Below are 27,947 nucleotides of genomic sequence, written 5' to 3'. Positions count from 1 at the left end.
AAATATATAGGTCAGTGTATAACTCTGCCTCAGCAGGTGGCGCTGCAGCTTGTTTTTTTTTTTTTCCCACACACCACTAGGCATTTATATAGTAGATAATGTGTGTGTGTGTATTCAGAATATTTATGTACATAATTGCACTAACAAGAGTGTGGATGTGATTATTCCACATGCACAACTGAAGTTTTCTGCTGTATTTGTTAAATTTGTTGGTGGTTTACTTTATCTTTTGCTATATTTTTTGTGATATCTCATGACTACCAGCCCTGGATTGGTTAAGCTGATAACTATTTTTGCACTTTTTAAGTATCTGCTGGGAGAAGGGGGTTAGTTACTGCAGAATAATTTATACATTTGTGGTCACACAAATGAGAAACCTAACATTTGACTTTGAATTCCAAAGAAAATCTGCATCACTGGGGACATATCCAAGGTCAAATTGAACTAAGTGTCTCTTGTTAGGAACCCCTCCAGCCGGCACAACACAACCCGGAGTCTACTCTGCCAGTCAGGTGTTCACTGGAGCCCCTGATGGTGGGGACAGACTGGGCTGCAGACTGACAGAGGGTCGTGAAGTGTGTACCGGCTGGGGAGAACCCAGGCAAGAAGAGTCAGGTCCACGCAGAGGTCAAATGCCGGCAGCAGGTAACAGTAATGATGAACAAGCTGAGGTCAGAGGTCACAGGCAAAGTAGCAGAACGGGTAAACAAGCCAAGGATCAGGGTCACAGGAAACACAAGCGAAGTCCAATACGAAGCCAAGGGTCATACACGGGAAGTCAAACGTAGATACAGGATACAGGAACTGGAACAAGCAGGTCAGCAGACTGGAGCACAGAAGCTATAACCGGCAATGAGGCAGCAGACCTTATTGCCTTAAATACCCAGCTGAACCAATCACAGGTAAAACACACTCCTGCAGGTTAATAGAGCAGTCACTAATAGAGCCAATCAGGGCTTGCCCCTGGCCTGCACAGTTGCAGGCTAATGCCTGTAATTGCCTCCTATAAACTGCCCATATTAATTAGCCCACAGGCTGTAGAACGCTGCGCCCGGCTTCCTCCTATTGCCGGGACGCAGCTCCGAAGCGTCTGCTGGTTGCCCCGGCAACGGCCGGGTCATGGCCGGAAATGACGTCCCGGTCGCCATGGCGACGGCCGGGACGCGGGTGAGTGAGTCGCGGCGGCTGGGCACCGCAGCGGCTCGTAACAGTACCCCCCCCTTGAGGAGGGGTCGAGGGACCCCGACATCCTGGTTTTCTAGGGAATTTTTTGAAGAACTCCTTCAGTTTCTTTGGGGCATGGAGTTGTCTCCGCGGAACCCAAGATCGCTCTTCTAATCCGCGATTCCTCCATTGTATAAGGAAATGCACCTGTCCTTGAACATTTTTAGAATCAAGGACCTTTTGAATCACAAATTTTTTTGGCCCACTGGAACCTCTCCCAGGCACACTTGAAGACTGGGCTTGACCAGGATAAAGCACTGGCTTCAATAGAGAACAATGAAAGGTGTTTGGAATTCTTAATGAGCCTGGAATTTTTAACCTAAATGCGACGGAGTTCACCTGCTTGATGATAAGAAACGGCCCGATGAACTTAGGGCCCAATTTCTTGCAAGGTTGTCTGAGCCTGATATTTTTTGTAGACAGCCAGACTTTCTGGCCAACCTTAAGGGAGCAGGGGGTACAGTGTCGGTCCGAATTTTTTTTTGCAACAAGTGAGGCTTGTTTTAAAGATGAATGTACTTTCTTCCAGACAACTCTGAGATCCCTGGCAGTGGAACGGATCTCCTGAATACCAACAGACTGGAGTAAATACAAAGAGTTAGATCTGGGGTGGAAACCATAATTGCAAAAGAACGGAGAGGTTTTCGTGGATGAGTGACAGGAGTTGTTACAGGCAAATTCTGCCCAGGGCAACAAGGAGGACCAGTTGTCATGGAACTCCGATATGTAGCATCGCAAGAACTTCTCCAAGGACTGGTTAACCCTTTCAGTCTGCCCATTTGACTGAGGGTGGTATGCAGATGATAAACTGACCTTGATTCCCAGGAGGGTACAGAATGATCTCCAGAACTGCGCTATGAACTGGGAACCCCGATCGGAGACGATGTCTGTAGGGAGTCCATGGAGGCGGAAAATGTGTTGAATGAACAAGACTGCCAAATCTCGAGCAGTAGGAAGCCTAGTGAGTGGAATGAAATGCGCCATCTTGCTGAACCGGTCTACCACGACCCAAATGGTATTGTGTCCCGCAGAGGGTGGCAGATCGACTATAAAGTCCATGGACAGATGTGTCCAAGGTTTACCAGGCACGGCCAACGGAACTAACTGACCTACCGGGTGAGTCCTGGGAACTTTGTTCCTGGCACAAACTTCACAGGACTGGACGTGACTCTTGACGTCAGCAGACAGAGACGGCCACCATACAGTACGGGAAAGGATTTCCAGTGTTTTGTAGACTCCAGGATGCCCAGCAGTCCGACTGTTGTGTGCCTCAGCAAGGACTGTCTTCCTTAGATGAACTGGGACAAACAAACATCCTGCCGGAGTGTTATCAGGAGCCAACCTCTGGAACCTTTGTAAGGTACAGCTCAAATCTTGAGTTAATCCGGCATGAATCATAGACACAGGAACAATAGGCTCTGGGCAGGTGACCGGAGCATGATGTGCCAGGAAACTTCTAGACAGGGCGTCCGCTTGAATATTTTTGGAACCAGGACGATAGGTGATAATAAAGTTGAACCGAGTGAAGAACAGCGACCACCGAGCCTGTCGGGGGTTCAGACGTTTGGCTGACTGTATATACTGTAAGTTTTTATGATCCGTTATAACGGAGATCTGGTGTGCAGCGCCTTCCAACCAGTGCCGCCATTCCTCAAAGGCCCATTTAATTGCCAGCAATTCTCGGTTTCCCACGTCATAGTTGGTTTCCGCTGATGAGAACTGACGGGAAAAAAAGGCACATGGATGTAAGCGGTGGGTCTGGGGATCTTTTTGTGACAAGACGGCCCCAGCACCGACGTCAGACGCATCTACCTCAAGAACAAACGGTACCCTAGGATCCGGATGTCTGAGAACCTGAGCAGACACAAAAGCTTTCTTCAGGGTTTTGAATGCATTTATTGCCTGTTGTGACCAAACAGTTGGATCACCTCCTTTGCGGGTCAAGGTGACGATAGGAGCCACGATATCAGCAAAGCCGCCAATAAACCTCCTGTAGTAATTGGCGAATCCCAGGAATCTTTGGACCGCCTTGAGGTTATTCGGTTGTATCCAATCCAGAATTGCTTGGACCTTGGTTGGGTCCATGGAGAAACCTTCTGAGGAGATTATGTAACCTAGGAAGGATACCTTCTGGACCTCGAACTCGCATTTCTCGAGTTTAGCGTAGAGGTGATGTTCCCGTAATTTCTGTAGGATTTGTCTGACATGACCCTGGTGCACAGACAACGATTTTGAATATATAAGGATGTCATCTAAGTAAACAACAACAAAGTGTCCCAGGAACTCACGTAACACCTCATTAATCAAGTCCTGAAATACGGCAGGAGCATTACTAAGGCCAAACGGCATGACCAGGTATTCGTAATGGCCCGAGAGCGTGTTGAAAGCCGTCTTCCACTCATCACCTGCTCTAATACGTATGAGATTATAGGCCCCACGAAGATCAATTTTTGTGAAGATAGTGGCTCCTCTTAATTGATCAAAAAGAACGGAGATGAGGGGAAGGGGGTAGGTGTTCTTAACCGTAATAAGGTTCAGCCCTCGATAATCGATACAGGGTCTGAGTCCACCGTCCTTCTTGGGTACAAAGAAACACCCCGCTCCTACTGGGGACTTGGATGGCCTGATGAAGCCCTTCTCCAAGTTTTCGTCAATATACTCCTGCATGGATTTGGTCTCTGGACCAGAGAGAGGATACAAGCGTCCCTTGGGTAATTTAGAGCCCGGAATGAGCTCAATGGCACAGTCGAAATTGCGGTGCGGTGGTAGTGTGTCAGCAGCCTTTTTGGAGAAAACATCCCAGTAGTCATGATACTGAGAAGGGAGCTGCTCCGGAATAGACTGAATAATACGTAGAGGTAGTGTCAAGCAAGACTGTGTACAATGGGGGCTCCACTGGACAATTTCTCCTTTTGCCCAATCCATGACGGGGTTATGGCAGGATAGCCAAGGGTGGCCCAGAATTAAAGGAACCGAAGGACATTCGATAAGACGTAAGACTATGGATTCCGAATGGAGAGCGCCAATGTTCAACTGTAATGGTGGGGTCTCCCAAGTAATCTTGCCGCCTGGCAACGGACTACCATCTAAGCCACATACCGTAATGGCAGATTGGAGTTTAATCCGCGGAATCCCAGCAGAGCGGGCAAACTCGATGTCAAGGAAGTTGCCAGCAGCTCCACTGTCAATGAAGGCTGATAGTTTCGTAGAACGAGCACTGAACGTGAGCTGTGCAGGGACCAATAGTGCATTTTTCTGGGAGACAATTTGTAGACCTAAGTGAACTCTCCCCTCGTTCCTTAGGCATGCTCGTTTCCCGACTTGTTTGGGCAAGAACGGGAGAAGTGGCCTCTTGCGCCACAATATAAACATAAGCCTTGTGACCATCTCCTGTCTCTCTCCTCAGAGGAAAGACGGTATGCTCCCAATTGCATTGGTTCCTCACCATCCTGGGAGATAGGAACGAAGGCGGATGGAGGTGATGACGTTTCCTTTTCAGTTTTCCGCTCTTTATATCTCCTGTCAATTTTAATGGAGAGGTGCATCAGATCCTCCAGAGAGCTAGGAGACGGGTATTGCACCAGCGAATCTTTAATCTGTTCAGATAGGCCGACACGGAACTGACTACGTAAGGCAGGGTCGTTCCATCCACTGTCAGGTGACCATCTACGGAATTCCGCGCAGTATTCTTCTGCCGACCGTCTGCCTTGTTTCAAGGACCGTAGGTGAGCTTCCGCGGAGGCCACTCGATCCAGGTCATCATACAGTAAACCCAATGCCTCAAAGAAGGAGTCTACGGACTGCATGGCCGGACTGGTCTGTGGCAAAGAAAACGCCCAGGACTGGGGGTCACCCTGTAGAAGGGAAATAATAATCCCAACTCGTTGCTGCTCTGAACCGGAGGAGCGGGGTCTCATCCGAAAATAGAGCTTGCAGCTCTCCCTGAAGTTCCGAAACAAGGTTCTATTTCCGGAGAACCGATCCGGTAAATTCATTTTGGGCTCACAGATGGGATCTGGAGGAGATTGTGAAGCTTTTGTGGCTTCTTCTTGAACAGACATACGCTCAGCCAATCCCTGCATCATCTGATACAAAGACTCAACATGGCCTGCTAGGGTTTGTGCCGGAGACGGTGTGGATCCACTTGCATCCATCCTAATCTTGTCTCCGTGAGTGGGCCGGTTATAATGTTAGGAACCCCTCCAGCCGGCACAACACAACCCGGAGTCTACTCTGCCAGTCAGGTGTTCACTGGAGCCCCTGATGGTGGGGACAGACTGGGCTGCAGACTGACAGAGGGTCGTGAAGGGTGTACCGGCTGGGGAGAACCCAGGCAAGAAGAGTCAGGTCCACGCAGAGGTCAAAGGCCGGCAGCAGGTAACAGTAATGATGAACAAGCTGAGGTCAGAGGTCACAGGCAAAGTAGCAGAACGGGTAAACAAGCCAAGGATCAGGGTCACAGGAAACACAAGCGAAGTCCAATACGAAGCCAAGGGTCATACACGGGAAGTCAAACGTAGATACAGGATACAGGAACTGGAACAAGCAGGTCAGCAGACTGGAGCACAGAAGCTATAACCGGCAATGAGGCAGCAGACCTTATTGCCTTAAATACCCAGCTGAACCAATCACAGGTAAAACACACTCCTGCAGGTTAATAGAGCAGTCACTAATAGATCCAATCAGGGCTTGCCCCTGGCCTGCACAGTTGCAGGCTAATGCCTGTAATTGCCTCCTATAAACTGCCCATATTAATTAGCCCACAGGCTGTAGAACGCTGCGCCCGGCTTCCTCCTATTGCCGGGACGCAGCTCCGAAGCGTCTGCTGGTTGCCCCGGCAACGGCCGGGTCATGGCCGGAAATGACGTCCCGGTCGCCATGGCGACGGCCGGGACGCGGGTGAGTGAGTCGCGGCGGCTGGGCACCGCAGCGGCTCGTAACATCTTTCTTGCAAAAAAAAAAAAAATGCTCATTGTGTGCAATACCTAACAATGAAGGCAGCAGTTTATATCAGTTTCTCTATTTTTTGATTGAAAAAGTAGCTTTATTTTGTATAAAGTACAAAAAACACAGTTCATACGTTTCATTCAAGTGTACACAGTACACCATAAGACATGATCATGCATACGTTTTAGTACAATACAGGGCATAAAGTACAAGACATGACATCCTACACTATATACATCAAGTACTGCACTAACCATTCAAACTTTAAAGCGTATCACAGTGCAATAAAATAACATTGCACGTGAGGGGGAGGTAGGTGAGAGGGGTAGGGTGATGGAGTCACGAGCAAAAAGTTTTTATTGAGAACAGACACAAAGGGAAGGGTGCATAAATAGACATGACATTCAATAATACTTCATGCTGTGAAGGGGAATGGGTTGGAGGGGGGGAGGGAGGGGAGTACAAACCAAAGTTTTTTATTGGAAATAGACACAATGGGGAGAAGGTGAAGAGGAGACAACAATCAATCAATTACAATCAATCGTCGTCTTCATCTTCCTCAGGACTGTCAAGGGTGTTATAGTCTCTTAACAGGCTATGGATAAGCCTGCGACAGTCCTGGATGGTCATCTTCTCCCGCTTCAAGATGAGGCGGTTCCTGGCAAGCCACATAGCGTCCTTAAAACAGTTCATAAGGCGCCAGGCCTCCTGGATTGCCTCAACGGTGTGAGTCCCAGGAAATAATCCATAAAATACCGAATGGTATGAAAGACAAGTCCTGGGCACACTGTCCTTAAGTTCATGTTCCAGGGCATCCAACAATGCCTGTGCAGTGGGACAGTCCCAAAAGATATGCTGAGCAGTCTCCCTGTTGGTAATACAAAAGGGGCAATGAACATATCTGCACAGGTTCCGAGAGTGCATAAATGTCCTGAGAGGCAAACCCCCTGAATGGCCATCCATGCAATGTCTTTATGTCCATTAGTCAGTCTCTTAGAGGCCACATTCTCCCAAACATGTTTGGCCGTGGCCACAGGGAGCCCTGGAACAGACTCCATAATGTCCTTAGCTCTGATGAGCTTGTGGATAGTTTTAGGTTTCCACAAGTCTGGTTTAAGTCCCTCCAGATGGTGCACCCTCACAAATTGTCCAACATCCAGGTAAAACCAAGGTGTAGTCCAGTTGTAAGGGAAGGAGCTGTCCCACTTGTCCCAAACAAGTTTCCTCCAAAGAGGAAGAAGTAAAAAGCGGGACATGGACTTCCCAGCAGAGCAAACATTCTTTTCAAGGAGTGTCCTGCGGATACAGTTGCAAACGAAGAAGGCCCGCAGCATGGTGGGGATATCTGGAATCCCTTTCCCACCTTTGTGGGGCTCCTTGTACATAACTGACCGCTTCACTCTGTCCATTTTGGAGCCCCAGATGAAGTGAAAGACTGTCCTCGTGATGGTCTTACAGACGGCAGCAAGAGCTGGCCAAGCTTGGGCCGTGTACTGAAGAACGGGAAGAATCTCGTTGCGCAGCACCAGTGCTTTCCCTTCGATGGTAAGGAGTCTGAGGCTCCACAATCCAATCTTTTGCCTGACTGTCGCCAGTCTCTCTTCCCAGCACTTCAGGGCCGCCTCCTCTCCACCAAACCAAACTCCAAGGATTTTGATGAAGTCCGGCTTGATTGTGAAGGGGAATGCAGCGGGGGATGACAGGTGCCACTGACCAAACAGCATCGCCTCTGACTTCCCGCAGTTGACCTTTGCCCCTGAAGCTTGGCCGAAGTTGTTGCAGGTCTGGACGAGTGCTGCCACCGAACGCTGATCAGCGCAGAAGACAGTGATGTCGTCCATGTAGAGCGAACACTTGGCCTCTAGTCGGTCTGGACCCGGTGCGGTGATCCCTCTGATCTCTGGGTTTCACCTGATGGACATCGCAAAGAGCTCTATACAACAGACAAAAAGGAGAGGTGAAAGAGGGCAGCCTTGTCTGGCCCCAGACATGATGGAGAAGGGATCAGTCTTCCAGCCGTTCACCAACACCGAGCTGTAAATATCAAGGTACATCAGGTTAACATAAGAACAAAACATATCACCCAATCCAAACCTGCACAGAACCTTACGCATAAAACCATGAGAGACACGATCAAAGGCCTTCTCCTGATCAAGACTGACCAGGGCCACATGTGCATGGCGGTCTTTGATATAATGAACCGTGTCCCTCAGCAGCGCAAGGCTGTCTGCAATCCTTCTACCAGGAATGCCACAAGTCTGATCAGTATGAACAATTCGCCCAATGACAACCTTTAGCCTGTTGGCTAGTACCTTGGCCAAAATCTTGTAGTCCACGTTCAGGAGGGAGATGGGCCTCCAATTTTTGAGGTCACATCTCTCTCCCTTGCGCTTATACAAAATCGTGATCAAGCCCTCTCTCAGAGTAGGAGGCATCCTGCCCTCCACCACCATCTCCTCATACAGCTCTAGCAGGTCCGAGCCAATGAGGTCCCACAGCGCTACATAGAGCTCGGCTGGGAGGCCATCACTGCCCGGGGTCCTGCCCGGCCTAAAGGATTTAGCGGTAGAGTGCAGCTCCCCCAAGGTGAGGGGGGCATCCATAGCTGCCCTACCTGTAGGATCAATAGGGTTAGTGATACCTGACAGAAAAGATTCAGCCGCGTCGTCGTCTGTAGTCTTAGGGGAGTAGAGTTTGCTGTAGTAGTCTGTGACGACTCCCATGACGCCCTCCTTCCCCCTCCTGGGGGTGCCAGACTCGTCCCGCAGCTCAGTCAGGGGCGTGTGGCCGGAGTGGAGTTTTCTGAAAATGAAAGAATTACATTTCTCACCCTTCTCCAGATTCTCCACCTTGGAACGGAAGATGATGCGTCTGGACTCCTCCTCGAAGTGCCTTTTCAGGTCCCCCTTGGCCTCAGCCAGATCATCCTTCACATCCCAGCCGCAGAGTTGGAGATCCAGCAGGGACTGCAGCTGGCGCTGAAGCCTCCTGAAGTTTCTCTTCCTCTCACACGCCTGTTGGCGGCCTTTAGCCTGAAAGAAACTGCGAAACTTGCCCTTGACATACTCCCACCAGTTAGACATACAGTTAAAATACATTTTGTCATTTTTCCACATTACATAGGCATCCCTCAGCTCAACCATCACCTCTTCCTTTCCCAGCAGAGCACAGTTCAACTTCCAAGAGCCAGGGCCGGGAGGAAACCCGTGACCCAGAACACCTTCAAAGAGAATGGCCCTATGATCAGAGAAAAAGCAGGGAACCATGACATGCCTGTTTTGTCTTACCGCTCTCGATGTAAACACAAAGTCAATCCGGGAACGCACTGAGCCATCGGGGCGACTCCAAGTATAATTCACAGAGCCGGCCCCCATGGATCCGACTGCATCCCGCAAGGATGCTTCGGATACCATCTCCTGCAACAACCTGGAAGAAACATCAAGTTTAGCATTAGTACAGGAACTCCTACCATCTTCCTCTATAGGACAGTTAAAGTCCCCAGCCATCACTACCGCCCTGGTGGTTGCGAGCTGGGCCCGCTGGGTCTGGAAAAGCTCCAAACGCTCATTCTTACCCGGGGATGCATACACACAGATAAGCCTGATAGGCTAACCCGCCCAGGAGCCATCTACGATAAGCAATCTGCCGCAGACAAACTCCTGAACGGAATCTAGTGTGAAGAGGCTTCCCCTGATAAGAATGGCGACCCCTGCAGACTTACAGTCACTCCCCCCAGACCAATAGGAGGGCCCGTGAGACCACTGCCTCCCCAGATGCCTGTAGGAACTAGAGAAAGGGAGAGAACATTCCTGCAACATGTAAACATCGCATTTCTGACTGTCAAGAAAGGTAAGCACAGACTGACGTCTAATCTTATCCTTCACACTCCTCACATTAATAGTAAAAAGAGAAAAGTTAGCCATTAGTTGGGAGAAAAAAGAGAGTTAGCACAATCAATACATCAGTTACCCTCCTCGTCCGGTGGGACTTGGTCCAATCTGCCCGTGTCCCCTTCGGGTGGGAGCAGACCTTTCTCCTCTAGCTGGTCGAATAGGCAGATGTGGGGTAGTTGCAGGAATTCTTCCTCCTCCTGCTCGGAATCTAGCAACTCATCCACCATCTCTACCAGGACCCCCTCCGATGGGAGAGGGTCCTCTTCGAGCTCAACTGCCTTTTTCTTGGAGGGGTCAGAGTCGCCAGCTGGGCTGTCTAGCTCTTTCCGCTTCCTCCTTTGTTTGTTCTCATCACCTGCAGGGAGGGAGCTGCAGTAGCGGTGGAGGGGGTTAGTGCTCCTACAAGGGGGGGGGGTGCTGTCACAACAGGGGTGGGAGATATCTTACCAGCTCTTGGCTGCGGTGTGGGCTTCTGTTGCTTCCTCTGTGCTGGCTTGGGCTGCAGGGCAGGGGCAGGTCCGCTTTTCGGCAGTCCAATCTCGGCAGCTGCAGCGTAGGTTCTGGCCCTGTGGGGGCAGTCCCTGTAGATGTGGCTGGCCAGGCCGCAGAGGTTGCAGGACAATTTTCGTGGGCAATTCTTGGTCTCGTGCCCCGCCACCTTGCAGTTCCTGCAGGCTGAGACTTTGCAGCTTCTCGCCATGTGGTCAGCTTCACCGCATTTCCTGCAGTTCCTCGGCTGATTGGCATAGTGAAGAAGGCCGGCAGAGCCACCCAGGGCAAAGCTTGATGGCAGGTGTTGGAGTCCGTCAGTTGCCATGTTGTCTTTCCTCAGTCTGATAATGATGGACCACTTGCCTGTCCAGAAGCCGTTGACATCCAGGATCTTGGAGGGGTCCTTGACCACGGAGCAGAAGCGGCTCAGGAAGGTAGCGATGTCCTTACCAGGGGTGTGAGGGTTTCTCATGGAGACCGTGACTCTTCTCTCCTCTCTCTGGATGGGGCAGTTCCCCACGAAGCGGGAGAAGGGAGACTCCGGTCTCGCAGTCTTCACTGCCTCCCAGTACCTCTTACAGATGGCAGTGGAGGCGAAGGTGATGTACCAGATCCCTTTCAGGTAATTCTGCACGCTGAGGGTTTCAGCCTTGGAGAAGCCCTGATCGAGGATCATCTTCTTACCAAAAGTCTCAGCCGTCATGTCTGGGACCCTTCATTCCACTTCCTTCAACTTCAGGACCACGGTCTGCCTCATCCAGGGTTCCAGAGTGGGGTCTTCTGGGGGGTGTCCTGGCTGGGCTGGCCTTGTCCAGCAGTAGCAGGGGCAGTGGAGGCAGAGGTTCCGGCCACGGGGAGAGGCTTCGGGGCGGTGGTCTTTCCTCCCTTCTTCCCAGGGGCAGGAGCAGGGTTGGAGGCAGGAGCTGCAGTAGCTGAGGCCATCGTTCTGGGGCAGAGAGGCTGGTCTTCTGGGGTGGAGGGAGCAGTGCAGATATCCTCCCGCTGGGTAAAGAGGAGCAGGGGCTTCCGCTGAAGAGGAGGCGCTTCTTCCGCTGGAGCAGGGCCCGAGGAGAGGAGGGCTTCTTCAGCTGGAGGTGCTCCCGGCGTCTTCTTCCCGACAGGCAGGGGTCGGCAGCGCTTCTTCCCCGGGGTCGGTCTTCTTGCTCCTGGCCGGCTTCGATCGGGTAACACAAGTCTCAAACAGTTCCTCACCAGGGTTAGAGTGTGCTATAGGATGAGCCACACTCAGGTATGTCCTCTGGGTTTTGGGCAGGAGAGAGACAAGTGCACCATGCAGCAGAGTCTACATCAGCCCCTCACCGATGTTAGAGTGCGCTATCGGATGAGCCACACTTAGCATAACCTCCACCGGGTATTTGGTAAACTGATAAGAACAGATACTACACTTGATCTTAGCCAAAAGGCCCATCAGTTTCTCTATGGGGAACCTATCCTACATTAATGAGAGAAAATATTGTAGTAGAATACAGACTACTGATATATATTATGTAAACATGTATTTAACTTATGGGGACTTTCTATTTATGTGCTTTCATTCTTTATCCACTGTTCTTTTAATAGTTTTCTGAGGAAATTGCTTCTTTCAATAAATAAAAGAAAATGCTTTTTTTTTTAGGATCACTAAACCTGAAGTTCTCTTCTAGAAAAGCATTGCTGTACTACTGTCATTCACAAAATAAGATTTTTACTCACCGTAAAATCCATTTATCTGACTCCATTGGGGGACACTGCGAGACATTGGGGTATAGTAGTGGGCTCAGGAGTCTTGTCACTTTAACTGCTAGATCTTTGAATTCCTCCCCTAATATGCCCCTCCTCTCCTGTGAGATCGTCAGTTTTTCTAAAGTGACTGTCACTAGGGTATAGGCTCCTGCCTATACTCAGTTAGTTTTTAGCTAAATACACGTTTTTATTTTTTATTCCCTGTTAGGTGCGGCTCGGGACTCTAGATTAAGACCCAGGTGAGTGAGCAAGATTTTACTCTGCTCACTCCGGGTCCCGCACTGGTAAGAGAAGCAGTTATGGCTCCCTTACTCAGCACCTCTGCCGGCATTCCCAATAGTATTTATAAATAGGGGGACAGTATAAAGGGTCCCCGTGAACCGCAGCCACAGCCCCGTTAACGGTCAAAGGAGTGAACCTGCAACAGCCTCTCCTCCTTAACTGCCATTGGCGACAAGCATTTTAAGGAGGCTAAGTCAGCGCTCACACTCCTCGGAGGTGAGAAAGTGCTGTACTAATAAGCACACGCTGGGCACTGTAATTAAGCGTGTGCCTAGCATACAAGGTGGCCATAATAACGGTACACAGTATATGCGGGAGAGAGGAAGGGGAGGAGGAGGAGTTTTAACAACATCTCTCCTCAGATTTATTTCCTGGCGCCAATTTACCTCAGACGACAAGCGGAGACAGCGCTGACTGAATCCTCTGCTCTGCCTCTCCTCTACCAATTTATATGCTGCCTGCTTTACTTACAGGCTTATAACAGTATAATTTTTCTGAAGGGAGAGTGATTATATTGTTTATATTTGTATTTTCTCTCTCAGTATCTTTTCACAGACAGCGCTGAAAGATATATAGGGAGAGTGCACTTATTATATAGGACTACCTGGTACAGAGACTTGGTAGACTCCTATCTAAATAGCCATCTGTTATCTATATTTCTTTAATACAGAGTTTATTACCTTGTATTACTTTTGAAAGAGGGACAATGGCTGAGAAGGGGACTGCTAAAAGCAAGGGTCACTCTGTGGCTTCTGTGATGTATTATACCTGTGCCAAATGTAAGACAAAGCTTTCTGTTGGACACACAGACCGGGACGCCCTCTGTGCAGCCTGTACTGCTGACAGGCAGGTGCAGAACAGCTCACCCCAGAAGGTGTCTGCAACAGTGGAGGAACCGCCTTGGCTACAATCTTTCTCATCTGCTGTGGAAAGACTAACTAGCGTCATGCTGTGGGTTACTGAGGTACGTGATAACACTACTCCAATCAGGGGCGCACGCAGGATTGTCAGGGGGGGTTTCCCCTGACCCAAAACCCCCCCTGCGTGCGCCACTGCCAATCACCCTTACAAGCAGTCAGTCTGAGCGATACAGTGAGGAGCCAGATGAAGAGAAGACTGAGGCGAACACAGAAAAAAACAGTAAAAAACAAACGAAAACAGAACACAAAAGAAAGAAGGACAAGTAAAGGGCAAGAAAATGTAAGGGCCAGTGTAAAATAAGGAAAACTAATTGTTTTGAAGGGGCGCATGGTGAAATTGTGAAGGGGCACAGTGTTATGATGATGGGGCACATGTGATTATAAAGTGGCACAGTGTGATTGTGAGGGGGCACATTTTATATTATGAAGAGGCACAGTGTGATGATTTTTTAACAAATTGTTAGTTTTTGTTTTTCTTGTTTTATCTTATTTCTGTTAATGAGTGCTGTAAATTGTTCTTTGTCAGAAATATAATTGGAAAAAATACAAAAAAATATTCTCTTCCCTTGGATGTATGTGTATTATTTTTTCAAACAACTTAATAAGCATTTCTGTCCTGACCTAAATACGTATTACATTATTTTGATCCAACTACTTATAAAATGGGACTGCTCAGTAATTATTTTGGATTAGGGTTGCCTTGAAAATTGAAAACCTTAAGGGTGCCTCAAACTGAGAAAGTTTGGGAACCACTGGCATAGGCAGTAGTTTAACTTGGGTCAAGAGTTGGCATTCGCTTAGTGGGAATGTCACTATCTCTCACTCCCCTGCCTCTATACCACTACTCTCACAACAGCATGCTCACACTGTTCCATGCACCATTTTACTTCATTCCATTGTTTATTATACTTGGGACTCAGCAAGTGCAGTCTGAACCCGCTCGGATGCACCAACACTCACTCCTCAACTAACATGCAGGCAGGTTTGGAGTATCCTAACCACTTAGTCTTGACACTTAGCAGCATCACTAGGCAACGTCTGCATTCCAGAGCATCCCTCTCAGAATTCAGACACACATGAGTATCGGAAGTATCGTAGTAGTCTGGACTTATATGGCAGGTCGGGTTCACTAATCATCACTCCACCGAGTTGAAGAGGTGTCAAACTTGGGCTCGAACTGAATTTTCTAAATGCATCACCAAAATTATACATTTTGAATTACAATCACATTCTGAAGGCTCAGCCACACAGTCTTGAGTAGAGATGCTCACTGACCCCCGTGTTTTGGTTTTGGATCTGGATTACCGTCGTGTTTGGGTTTTGCCAAACCGTCATTGCGTGTTTTGGTTTTGGTTTTGTTTGGTTTTGTTTTGCCATTTTCTTTAAAAATCAATGTTTTTGGGCCTAAAATAACTAAATTTAGTGCTCCACCTGTTTCTTGGATAAGTAATGTAATTGTAAAGCTAATAAATTATCCAAAAAACAGTTTAATTCCTGGTAGGCCTTCATTAATTCGACACACTAACCAGATTGTCTTCAATCCATCTATGAATATTGGCAATGCAGCCATCGTCTTTGGATGTATATTACACCCTACACTTATACTTAAATATGTAAAGAAATAGACAAAGGCAGTTTGGTTTCTGTCTCTCTAGGCTCCCCCTCCACTTGTATAAAATACCAAAAAATTCAGCCATTATAGACTGTACAATATTAATTGAAATGGAGAAAGCCAGTTTGGTTTCTGTCTCTCTAGGCCCCCCTCCACTTGTATAAAATACAAAAAAATTCAGCCGTTATAGATTGTACAATATTAATTGAAATGGAGAAAGCCAGTTTGGTTTCTGTCTCTCTAGGCCGCCCTCCACTTATATAAAATACCAAAAAATTCAGCCGTTATAGATTGTACGATATTAATTTAAATGGAGAAAGCCAGTTTGTTTTATGTCTCTCTAGGCCCCCCTCCACTTGTATAAAATACCAAAAAATTCAGCCGTTATAGATTGTACAATATTAATTGAAATGGAGAAAGCCAGTTTGTTTTATGTCTCTCTAGGCCCCCCTCCACATGTATAAAATACCAAAAAAATCAGCCGTTATAGACTGTACAATATTAATTGAAATGAGAATGACAGTTTGGTTTCTGTCTCTCTAGGCCCCCCTCCACTTGTATAAAATACCAAAAAATTCAGCCATTATAGACTGTACAATATTAAGAGAAATGGACAAAGACAGTTTGGGGTCACTCAGTGTATGACACCCTACCCTTAAGGAGAAATTGGCCAAACAGCAGCCTTTCAAGATGGTACGTGATATGGAAATGCCCCAAGTCCCTTTCCTCTTTGGGGGCAGATTGCACCCTACACTTACATAGAAAGTTTTAAAAAGATGTTATCGTCATCATCTGGAGCTTCATCCTCACCCTCATCAGTGTGTACATCATCATCACAGACTATCAATTCATGGCCGCTTTAATCCGCCATTAGAGAACAGTCAGTGCTTGGATGTCTTGGACGGTGAAGGCCTTCCTCGTGGAAGATGTAGTTCATTTTTATAAACATCATTTTCTCCACATTTTTGGGAATTAACCTTCTACGGCGATCACTGACTAAGTTCCCTGCTGTGCTGAAAACTCATTCAGAGTACACACTGGAGGGTGGGCAGCTTAAGTATTGCAAAGCAAGTTTGTACATGGGTTTCCAAATGGCCTGCTTTTCTTTCCAGTAAGGAAAGGGACTGTCTGACATTTCCATATCAATTACCTCTTGAAAATAATCCTCCACCATCAGTTGCATGTTAATACTCATATTGGATGGAGTTATGGGCAAGGTCAGTGGCGCATGCAGGGGGGGTTTCTGAGTCTCTAGAAACCCCCCCTGCGCTAACTAAGTGGCCACTGTCCTATACAGCAGCTGCGGCGCTTTCAAAGAAGCATCCGCGGTGGTGCTGTATTGTATACAGCACCGCCGCAGATGCTTCTTAGACAGCGCCGTGGCTGCTGTATAGGACATCGCTGGTGAAACGGAGCTGCTGCGCATGCTCTCTCTCGTTTTTTGTTTTGTTTATGTTTTTTTTTGGGTTGGCGGGGAGAAACCCCCCCCCCCCCCCGACAATCCTCCGTGCGCCCTGAAGGTCACACATTTTTTTGAAAAATTCTTCAAAGCAGCCCAGATGTTAAACTGTTCTTGTCTGCCCTCTGCGTCTTCCCTGCTTCTTTTTTGAAAATTCAATTTTTTACGAGCAGCAGCTGCTTGAGAAACTGAAGGACACGTCAGCAAGCCAAGGCCCAGTTCAGCGGACAACTTGCTGAGCAATAGCTCCTTGCAAAAGTTGACATCTCGTTCATTTTGAAGCAAAGACTCAATGTAGGTCTTAAACCTTGGATCAAGCACGGTGGCCAAAATGTACTGATCCGAGTTCAAGATCTTAATAACTCGAGGATCATTGTGAAGCGAATTAAGTACTTGAACGACAAGGCCAACATACTTTGCGGAATTGCTTGTTTTCATCTCCTCCTTCAGTTTCTCAAGCTGCTTTTCCAATAGTCTAATTAAAGGAATGACTTGGCTCAAACTAGCACAATCTGCACTCACTTCACACGTCACAACTTCAAATGGTTTCAGCACCTTACACAGCACTGAAAGGATTCCCCACTGTGCAAGAGTGAAATACATGCCCCCTCCTTTCCCAATGTCATGGCTTGTGCAATACGCTTGGATGGCTTTGCTCTGTTCCTCCATCCTCTGCAGCATGTACAGGGTGGAATTCCACCTAGTTACCACCTCTTGCTTAAGTTGGTGGCAGGGCAAGTTAAACTGCTCTTGGAGCTGCTGCAATCTCCTACATGCTGTGGCAGAATGCCTGAAATGGCCTGAAATCTTACGGGCCACCAAAAGCATCTCCTGCACCTCACGGTTATTTCGTAGGAAGCTCTGCACCACCAAGTTGATGGTGTGAGCAAGACAGGGAATGTGCTGGAAATCACCCAGCTGTAATGCTCGCACTATATTGTTGGCGTTATCAGAAATGACATATCCTGGGGAGAGTCCAAGTGCTATAAGCCATGTATCAATCACATCTCTTAGTTTGCGTAACAAATTGTCAGCTGTATGCCTGTTAGTGAAGCCGGTGATACAAAGAGTGGCCTGCCTGTGACAAATGTTGCGTAGTGTTGTACATGCTGCTGCTGTTCCTGCTGGTGAAGGTGAATGACCAACCCAGTGGGCTGTCACAGTCATATAGTCTTTGGTTTGTCCACTTCCACTTGTCCACCTATCTGTGGTTAAGTGGACAGTGGGCAGAATGGCATTTTTCAGCGCAATCTCTACATTTGTACACACTTTTTGGTATAGTTGTGGAATAGCTTTACCGGAAAAATGGTGTCGCAATGGAATTCTGTAACGCGGACACAAAACCTCAATTAACTGTGGAAACCAGCTGCATTTATTGTGGATATTGGATGCAGATCTAACACTAACATGGCAGCCATGGTGTCTGTGATTCGCTTAGCGACTGGGTGACTGTTGTCATATTTGCTTCCCCTAGCAAATGATTGTTTCACAATTAATTGTTGAAATGTAGGACTGCTCTTTTTCTTGGCCTTCCTCTGGGCTGACGATTCACCCCCAGCAGCAGCAAGAGCAGCAGCAGTGGGACTAACGCTTTCTTCAGAGGAATCAATAATAGTGCAGGAATCATCCAGCCTTAATAAGTGGGATGCAGGTCTAACTCCGAGTGCTACTGAGGATATTGATGAGGATGGTGTGGTGGGTATATTTTGTAGCCGTCAGGATGTCGGTGAGCGGAGGGTTCTAGCTGATGATAGAGTGCTTGTAATTTTTTGGGAAGAACTTTCAGCTTTTCCCAACACTTTGCCATAAACTCTCGTCAAATGGCGTAACATAGACGAGGTTCCAAGATGTTTAAGGTCCCTCCCTCGACTGACTGTGGCTTGACATACACTACACATGGCTATACAGTTGTTGTCTGAATTGGGGTAGATATAATTCCACACATAAGAAGTGGATTTTTTTGTTTTATGGCCTGGCACGACAATGGCCTTTTTCTTGTCACGTACCAGAACTGCTGCCACTGGTGCAGGACTGACACAAACAACCTCATCCTCATCAACATTCTCATTAGCGCCCTCGTCGCCTACACAAATCTCCCCCTCATCCTCTTCTATTTCCAAAGTGGCATCCTCAATTTGTGTATCACCGGCTACACTCGGGCTGTTCAGGCACACATCAGCAGAACTGCTGAAAGGGTCCCTCTTTATGGGTACACTAACAGAATGCTCACGATTAGACATCCCACTTTTGGATGGACTCTCCACAGGGATTGGTGTCATTTGTGAATCAGAGCAAACATTATCCTCTAATGCCTTACTGTTATCTTGCAGCTCGGCTTTGAAGCGTAACAGTAGTTGTGCACCACTTGTAGGCTCGGTAACATTTTTTGATCTGCCACTAATAGACAAAGGTGAAGGCCTCATTCTCTCTTTGCCACTGCGTGTGTAGAATGGCATGTTGGCAATTTTTTTTTTATTGGCACTTAACTTTTCCTCAGTTGCACTTCTTTTTCGCTTCAACACGGTAAATTTTTTTTTGGTGTGTGTTTTTTTGACTGATTTCAAAAGACTGTGTAGTTTGACATCGCCTTTCCCAGATGACGTCCTGGGAACACTACCATCACGACTGGTGACAGAACCTGGTTGCTGATTCTGCTCATATGTGGACTGCTTTGAATCCATTATGAGCCCAAAGCACTTGTAGTGCTACAAATTGTTTTAGATACTGCTGACAAATATGACTTTTGACAGCCAGAAATATTAAGGCAAAAGAATGGGGGACACCCCAAAAGCACTTGGGAGTGCTAAATATTATTTTTTTAGACTGCTGACAAACAGGACTTTTGACAGCCAGAAATATTAATGCAAAAGAATGGGGGACACCCCAAAAGCACTTGGAGTGTCAGAAACTGCACAAAAAAACCCTCCTCTATCCTCCTCTTACTGCTGGAACAACTGGTATTAAGATTACAATGGTATTGCATGTAAACAATAATGTGTCCAAATACTGATCTGTCCCTGCGCTGATCTAGCCAGTGTGACCTAACCCTGCTCTCTCCCTCTGTCAAATGGTGATGGATTGCTGGAGGCTTTGTGACCAGGGAGGTGCAAGGAGTTATCTATTCCTCGTGGTACCTGTTTGTTTGGTGGAAAAAAAACTGTTGTTACCTGCGGCCAAAGGGGCTCTCTAAGGACTCTGAATAAGTCCACCTCACAGATAAACCTGTTTTATTTATACCCAATGTACGGGCATTTTATTGTTATATATGGATACGGCATGTTTTGATTAAATTTTTATATACAAGGAAGCTCACTTATATGTTATGAACACCCTACACTATTGTTTGCTATCCTCTTATTGAGTTTTAGCTTGGAATCCAATGATTCCAGAAGGTCCAATCTATGCAAGGAGGAATTTGGGATTTCAGAGGGATATTATTCCCCAGATAAGCGATTTTATCTATTATTTTTGGTACGAGGCCAATTTGAACTTTATGGTCACCTTTTTGGCATTGATGTTATCACACTATGTTTGGCGCTTCTCTTTCTTTTGTATTTATCTAGGTATCACATCTGCAATTTGATGTATAAAGTGGAGCAGCCTACTGTATGTGATCTTTAATATATAAGCACGATTTTATTCACGTGACCATTTGTTATTGCACTGAGCGCCGTTGTCTTTTCACTGTTTTTATTCAATAGCCTACATTTACCTGCAGAGTAAATGTAAACAACATTTTAAACACTTCAAGTCCTGTTAAGGTTTGGCAACTTTTCCATGTATATTTGTAGATGTTTTTAGGAGGTGTGTTTTTATATACTGTATATATAGGGTTATTTATACAGTAGTTTAAGTAGCACTTGACCTGTAATAAAGAGAATGTATACTTTTGGATTTGTCCCATAGTGTGTGGTTGCACTGGACCTTGTCTCTAGTGAGGGAGTGGGAACTGCCTCTACTATGAACACAAATATGTCTTTGTAGTGACCACTCCTTAGAAGCAAATTTCTTCATATAGAATTACTATCAGTGCTCACATTTGTAACAGATATCATCCAGATATCACAATATAAGAAACTTTGTGTGGTATGCAGATATGCAAAATTCAATGATGGGCAACCCAATACATGTGTGGCCCTCTAACGTTGAAAAGGGCCACACATTACTATTAATCTCAGAAATAAAGTAATACTACATTTATTCAAAGAATGATACCAATCAACAATAACATATAAACAGTCATTTTAATGTGGGATAACCAAGTGTTGCAAGCTATAACAAAGAAATCTGACAATTCTGTCAAGAGCTTTCCATCCGTCAACCTGTTGCACTTGTTAATTTTAATCTGACCCATGATACGAAATGTCTGTTCAAATGTGTAAAAGAAATTAAAATTAGACAAGAACTTGGACGCACAGTAGACCTGCCTAAAAAAAGGCATATATTGCTTTAATGAAGTAAGCAGGAATCACGCAGCTTTCTCTAGCAGAGGAAGGCAGACCACATGGTGTAACTGCACGTCCCCCCTCCTCTGATTTAAGATCTCATATGTGCTGCTGGCACAGCAGGATATCCCGGCTGCGCTGTGCAGAGGAGGTCACATGATAATGTGATAAGGAAGTCGGCTGCTTTGGTAAAGAATAATCATGTTTAGACCATGTCAAGATTATGTTTAGTCTTATTTTCTACTTTATGACTCTCGGAGCTTCATCCTTATTGAATAAGAGCCGGGGCTAGCACTTCTGCCTTACAGCACTGGGGTCATGAGTTCAATTCCCGACTATGGTCTTATCTGTGAGGAGTTTGTATGTTCTCCCCGTGTTTGCATGGGTTTCCTCCGGGTGCTCCGGTTTCCTCCCACACTCAAAAACATACTGGTAGGTTAATTGTCTGATAACAAATTGACCCTAGTCTGTGTGTCTGCCTGTCTGTGTGTGTGTGTGTGTGTCTGTATTAGGGAATTTACACTGTAAGCTCCAATGAGGCAGGAACTGATGTGAGTGAATTCTCTGTACAGCGCTGCGGAATTAGTGGCGCTATATAAATAAATGATGATGATGATGATGAGGCATAGTTGCCAACCTTTCCAAGTTGGCCTCTGAGAGTTTCAGGGGGGAGGTGGGCATGAGGAGATGGGGTTCAGCAAGTCACGTCACTTTGGCCCTGCCCCGTGACGTAATGATGCAAACACATCATTTACCATGGGGTGCTGGCCAAAATTATGCGATTCCTGGAGAATTGAATCATGGAGGCTCAAAATCTGCCCGCTTCACTAGGAAGAGACCTAGGTCTCCTGGGAGTCCAGGAATTCGTGGGTCTCACGGACATTCCAGGAGAGTTGGCAAGTATGAGTTGGGGTCATGGGTGAAGGTCAACGTGCACAAGTCAGAGAACAAAAGCTGGGGTCCATGGCCAATAAAGGTGAGAAAAAGACAGATAGGGTATAAAACAAAAATGATCTGGGGGCTACAGATGAAAGCTCAGAGGACCAGTTGCCCATCACTGCTCCAAATTCTATCTATGTTTCTTGCTTTAAACAAAAGGCATGGTAAAGATGCCCACACATGATATGCCAGACCACAGCATATTCTGACAGCCCCCTCTATCTGCTTGAGACTGTGCCATGTTACATGTTTACCCTAGGGGTCTGCACCGGCCACTTTTCGTGTTTTGGGTTTTAGGTTCTGATTAGCTTCAGGTTTTGGGTTCTGTGTCACTCACCGGACTGTGAGTGCTACTTCTCCTGTGTTTAGGAACCGTGGCCGTCCGCCAACCTGAGGGTCTGCGCATGTGCAGCCCTTTCAAGCCTTCAGTATCTGTTGCTTTTCATTAATTGGCTGATCAGGCAACACTCCCTATTTAAAGCACCTGTGGTCAATACCTCGTTGCCTGATCTTGGAGTCTCATTCTCATGAGCCTCTGAAGGTGTTCCTGTGTTTCCTCGTGTATTCAGCTCCTGCTGATTCCTGTTATTTCTATTGTGGTTTCCAGACCACTTCAACTCTCCTGTGTTCATCGTGTCTACACCAGCTGATTCCTATCCGCTGCCTCCGTTGTTTCTACAGAGTCCCTACTCACTTCAACTCTCCTGTGTTCATCGTGTCTACACCTGCCGATTCCTATCCGCTGCCTCCGTTGTTTCTACAGAGTTCCTACTAACTTCAACTCTCCTGTGTTCATTGTGTCTGCACCAGCTGATTCCTATCCGCTGCCTCCGTTGCTTCTACAGAGTTCTTGCTCGCCTCAACTCCCCGGTGTTCATCGTGTCTGCAGCCAGCTGATTCCTATCCGCTGCCTCCGCTGCTTCTACAGAGTTCCTGCTCACCTCAACTCCCCGGTGTTCATCGTGTCTGCAGCCAGCTGATTCCTATCCGCTGCCTCCGTTGCTTCTACAGAGTTCCAGCTCATCTCAACTCTCCTGTGTTCATCGGGTCAGCGCTCCACTGCTTCCATCTCTGCTACTGGAGTTCAGACCGCCTCAACTCTCCCGTGTTCTTCAAGTTCCAGTTCCATTTACTACTGCTTCCAGAGTATTGCCTCGTTCATGATGGTTTACCTGCCGTGCGCTGCACCAACTTGATTACCGCTTCCACCTTCCAGTGATCTCTCCTCCTGCCGGCCTTCAGCCGTTCAGGTATCCCTGCACGCCTCTCTGACAGCCTGCTCTCCTGAACCACGGTATGCATACTTCTCATTGACTTTGCTGGTGTATTGCATATCTAGCTGGACTGTGTTGTGTTCTCCTCCGGAGTCCTCTTTCCACTGAGACTATTGCTACCATTGACTTTGTCTCCTATTTGCCTGGATTGTTATTGTGACTTTGTATACTTTAGCAGTGCTGCTCTGTTATCATTGTGTTGTGATATCATCGTGGGATCAAGTTCTGTGTACCCGAGTATACTCTGCATAGCATTCATCTCCTCGTGCCCTCCTCACATATATATTGCAGTGGTACAACTTGCTATAGGCAGACCACTGATTCCAGTTCCCTGTGACACCAGTTTCAAGTATCCTCTCACATAGCAGTGGTACAACTTGCTATACGCAGACCACTGACTTCCCTGTTATCTACCTTCACCTGGATTCCATTCCTTTACCTAGACAGCGGTACAACTTGCTATACGCAGACCGCTGACTCTCACTACCTCCTCGCTACCTCTGGACATTCCTCCTCACTATAGCCGTGGTACAACTTGCTATACGCAGACCACTGACTACCCTCACGTTTCCTTGTCCATCCAGTTCCTCGTGTTCAATTATATACTCTCTACCAGTGCTGCTAGTCATAGACTTTCCTCGAGCATTCTCTCACCATCTGCTGTTCCTCCAGTTCCGTTGTCACCCTGCTACCAGAGTACCTATTACCATCTATATTACTCTGGTAAGCCAACATCTGGTGATTTCCTGGGCAAAGACTCCTAGTGCCCGTGACAGTAAGATCAGGCCATGACAGACCCAGATGCGGAACCTACAGCTAAAGAGATGCTGCAGCATCTGGTTACCCGTATGGAACAACAGGAAGCTCGCCAACAACTGTTGCTGCAATGTTACCAGGCGTTAGCCTCCCAAGGAACGTCTGTGCAAAATATCACAGCTACTATTGATGCTCCTGTGCTTTCCTCCGTTTCCCCAGTGCCATCCCAGGTGTCTACGGCTTCCACGCTTCACCTTACTACTTTGTCAAAACATGATGGAGACCCCAAAACATGCAGGGGTTTTCTAAATCAATGCTCAGTTCATTTTGAGCTCCAACCTCGAAATTTCTCTACTCATCGTTCCAGAGTGGCCTATCTCATTTCCTTGTTTTCCGGACAAGCTCTCGCATGGGCTTCCCCTCTGTGGGTAAGAAATGATCCATTATTACAGGATAGTGCCAAATTTATTTCCACGTTCCGAAGTGTATTTGATGAACCAGGTTGTGTTATTTCCGCTGCATCCAGCATCCTCCGTCTACGTCAGGGTTCTCGTACAGTAGGCCAGTACGTCATTCAATTTAGGATATTAGCCTCTGAACTTCAGTGGAACACTGAAGCGTTAATTGCCGCCTTCTGGCAGGGGCTTTCTGATAAAATTAAAGATGCACTGACTACTCAAGAATTACCTACTTCTTTAGAAGATTTGATTTCTCTTTGCCACCGTGTAGACATGAGATTTCGTGAAAGAGAGTCTGAAAAAACAACTTCAGTTAAAGCACCTCTTCGCTCAAGTCCTCAACTTCGCCCAGCTTCATCTCCGGTGATACCCATGTAGATAGGTCGCTCCAAATTAACTTCAGAGGAGAGGGACCGAAGAGTAAAAAATAGACTTTGTATCTATTGTGCTGATTCCACACATATGCTCAATTCATGCCCTAAAAAATCGGGAAATGCCAGGCCCTAACCAGTTCTGGAGAGGTGAAGTTAGGGTCCCTGGAGTCCTCTCCATGTTCTATGAAATTAAAAGTTTGTGCTTTTGACGTTATAGTTTCCTTTGCTACCAAATCCTTTAAGTCCCAAGCACTTATTGACTCTGGAGCTGCGGGAAACTTTATTTCAAAATCCCTCGTGAATCAATGGTCTCTACCAGTGATTACTTTGAAGACACCCATTACTGTGACTGCTATCGATGGATCACACATTATTAATGGTCTCATCACTCAGAGTACGTCTCCAGTAACCCTTCAAATTGGTGTATTACACCAAGAAGAAATTTAATTTTTAATTCTTCCCGTTACTACAAGTCCGATTGTATTAGGCCTTCCATGGCTTCAACGTCACTCTCCCCAGATTGACTGGCACACTCCTCAAGTTACGTCTTGGGGAACTGAATGTCATCATCGTTGTCTCTCTCAAGTCGTTCCTCTTAAAATACAGCAATCCTCCATTTCACCTTCCTCACCGGGACTTCCTCCTCAGTATGCTTCGTTTGCCGATGTATTTGATAAAACCCAGTCTGAACGTCTTCCTCCTCATCGTTCGTGGGATTGTCCGATTGATCTTCAACCTGGCAAGACTCCTCCCAGGGGTCGTGTGTAACTACTTTCGTTACCTAAAACTCAAGCTACATCTGAATACATTCAAGAGAATCTCCAGCGAGGATTTATTCGACCTTCTACCTCTCCCGCTGGAGCCGGGTTTTTCTTTGTTAAAAAGAAGGATGGATCATTACGCCCCTGTATTGGTTTCCGTGGACTTAATGCTATAACTATCAAAAATCGGTATCCCATTCCACTTATTACGGAGTTATTTGATCGTATTAAGGGAGCTCGGATCTTTACCAAGTTGGATCTTCGTGGTGCCTACAATTTAATTAGAATCAGGTCCGGTGACGAATGGAAAACAGCTTTCAACACCAGAGATGGGCATTATGAATACTTAGTAATGCCCTTCGGGTTATGTAATGCCCCCGTTGTTTTCCAGGGTTTCATTAATGAGATCTTGGGGGACTTGTTATATGTTTGTGTCGTCGTCTATCTGGACGACATATTGATCTTTTCGCAGGACCTGCCTTCCCATCATCAACATGTGGCAGAGGTCCTTTCCAGACTCCGGAAAAATTCATTATTCTGCAAGTTAGAAAAGTGTTCATTCGAGTTGCCCCAGATTCCATTTCTGGGATATATTGTCTCCGGAGTTGGTCTTCAGATGGATCCAGAAAAGGTGAATGCTGAGTTACATTGGCCTCAGCCAACTACTCTTCGTGCAATTCAGCGTTTTTTAGGTTTTGCCAATTACTATAGACGCTTCATTCAAGATTTCTCCTCAATTGCATCTCCTATTGTGGCCCTAACTCGTAAAGGGGCCAATGCTAAGCAATGGTCCTCCGAGGCCCTTCAAGCCTTCCAGTTTCTTAAAGAGTCCTTCTCCTCTGCTCCTATTCTTCGACAGCCTGATGTGACGCTTCCCTTCTTCCTAGAGGTAGATGCCTCTAATGTTGGTTTAGGAGCCATTCTCTCCCAAAGATCAGAGCAACAAAAATTCCATCCTTGTGCCTTTTACTCTCGGAGTCTTCTGCCTGCGGAGAAGAATTACACCATCGGGGACAAGGAGTTGCTGGCTATTAAAGTAGCATTAGGGGAGTGGAGATACTTGTTGGAGGGAGCTCGTCATCCTGTGACAATTTTTACTGATCATAAGAATTTGTCATATTTACAGTCTGCTCAATGTTTGAATCCTCGTCAAGCAAGATGGTCTCTTTTCTTTTCTCGTTTTGAACTAATCATAACCTTCAAACCAGCTGCAAAGAATAAAAAAGCAGACGCTCTATCTCGAGCTTTTGTGACGTCCTCAGACGTTGAAGATGGTCCCAACCACTCTATATTAGATCCCAAATGTGTTTCTCTGGCTGCTTCTTCCACTAAAGTGCTACCATTTGGGAAAACCCTCGTGCCTTCTGCTCTTCGGAAGAAAATCCTTTCGTGGTTTCACTCTTCTCGTTTTTCTGGACACTCTGGTGAACGCAAGACCTTTGAAATTCTTTCTCAAAGTTACTGGTGGCCTTCTATGAGCAGAGATGTCAAAGATTTTGTGGCTGCATGTGAATTGTGTTCCCAGTTCAAGACTCCCCGCAGAACTCCAGCGGGTTTGCTTCAACCACTACCCATTCTGTCCAAGCCTTGGACCCATATTAGTATGGACTTTGTTACTGATCTTCCTCTTAGTAAAAACTGCAATACTATTTGGGTAGTGGTGGACAGATTTTCGAAGATGGCGCATTTCGTTCCCTTGACTGGTTTGCCTTCTTCTTCTACTCTGGCTGAGTATTTCATCAAAGAAATCTTCCGTATTCATGGATGTCCGTCCGAGATTGTTTCAGATAGAGGAGTACAATTCGTTTCCAGATTCTGGTGGTCCCTCTGTAAGACCTTGGGCATACGATTATCACTCTCATCCTCCTACCATCCTCAATCAAACGGACAAACCGAAAGGGTCAATCAAGATCTTGAGACTTTTATAAGGATGTTCTCTTCAGCTAACCAAGACAACTGGGTAGAATTGCTTCCATGGGCTGAATTCGCTCACAACAACATGTACCATGAGTCATCTTCTAAAACTCCATTCTTTGTGGTTTACGGTCACCATCCGTCTTTTCCGGGAATTTCCTGCCCTCCCTCCCACCCAAGTTCCTGCTGTAGAGACTATTTGCCAAACCTTCAAAAATATTTGGTCGCAGGTCAAAACCTGTTTAAAGAAGACTTCTGCCAGATATAAGTCTTTTGCAGATAAAAAGAGACGGGCTATTCCACCACTGAAAATCGGAGATCGTGTTTAGTTATCAACCAAAAATATTCGTTTGAAGGTCCCATCTATGAAGTTCGCTCCTCGTTTTATTGGTCCGTATAGGATCATTCAAGTGATAAATCCAGTTTGTTTCAAACTTCTACTTCCTAAGAACCT

The 27,947-nt window shown here is 46.7% G+C and overlaps 1 pseudogene; it reads right to left on the bottom strand.

Moving 5' to 3' along the window:
* The window catches only part of LOC142143152 (uncharacterized), a 29,054-nt pseudogene extending 15,525 nt beyond the window's left edge, over positions 1–13,529 (bottom strand).
* Between the last annotated feature and the right edge of the window lie 14,418 nt (positions 13,530–27,947).

This window comes from Mixophyes fleayi, chromosome 3 (assembly GCF_038048845.1).
Source record: "Mixophyes fleayi isolate aMixFle1 chromosome 3, aMixFle1.hap1, whole genome shotgun sequence".
NCBI classification, from domain to species: Eukaryota; Metazoa; Chordata; class Amphibia; order Anura; family Limnodynastidae; genus Mixophyes; species Mixophyes fleayi.
This window is presented reverse-complemented; position numbering and strand designations above follow the sequence as displayed.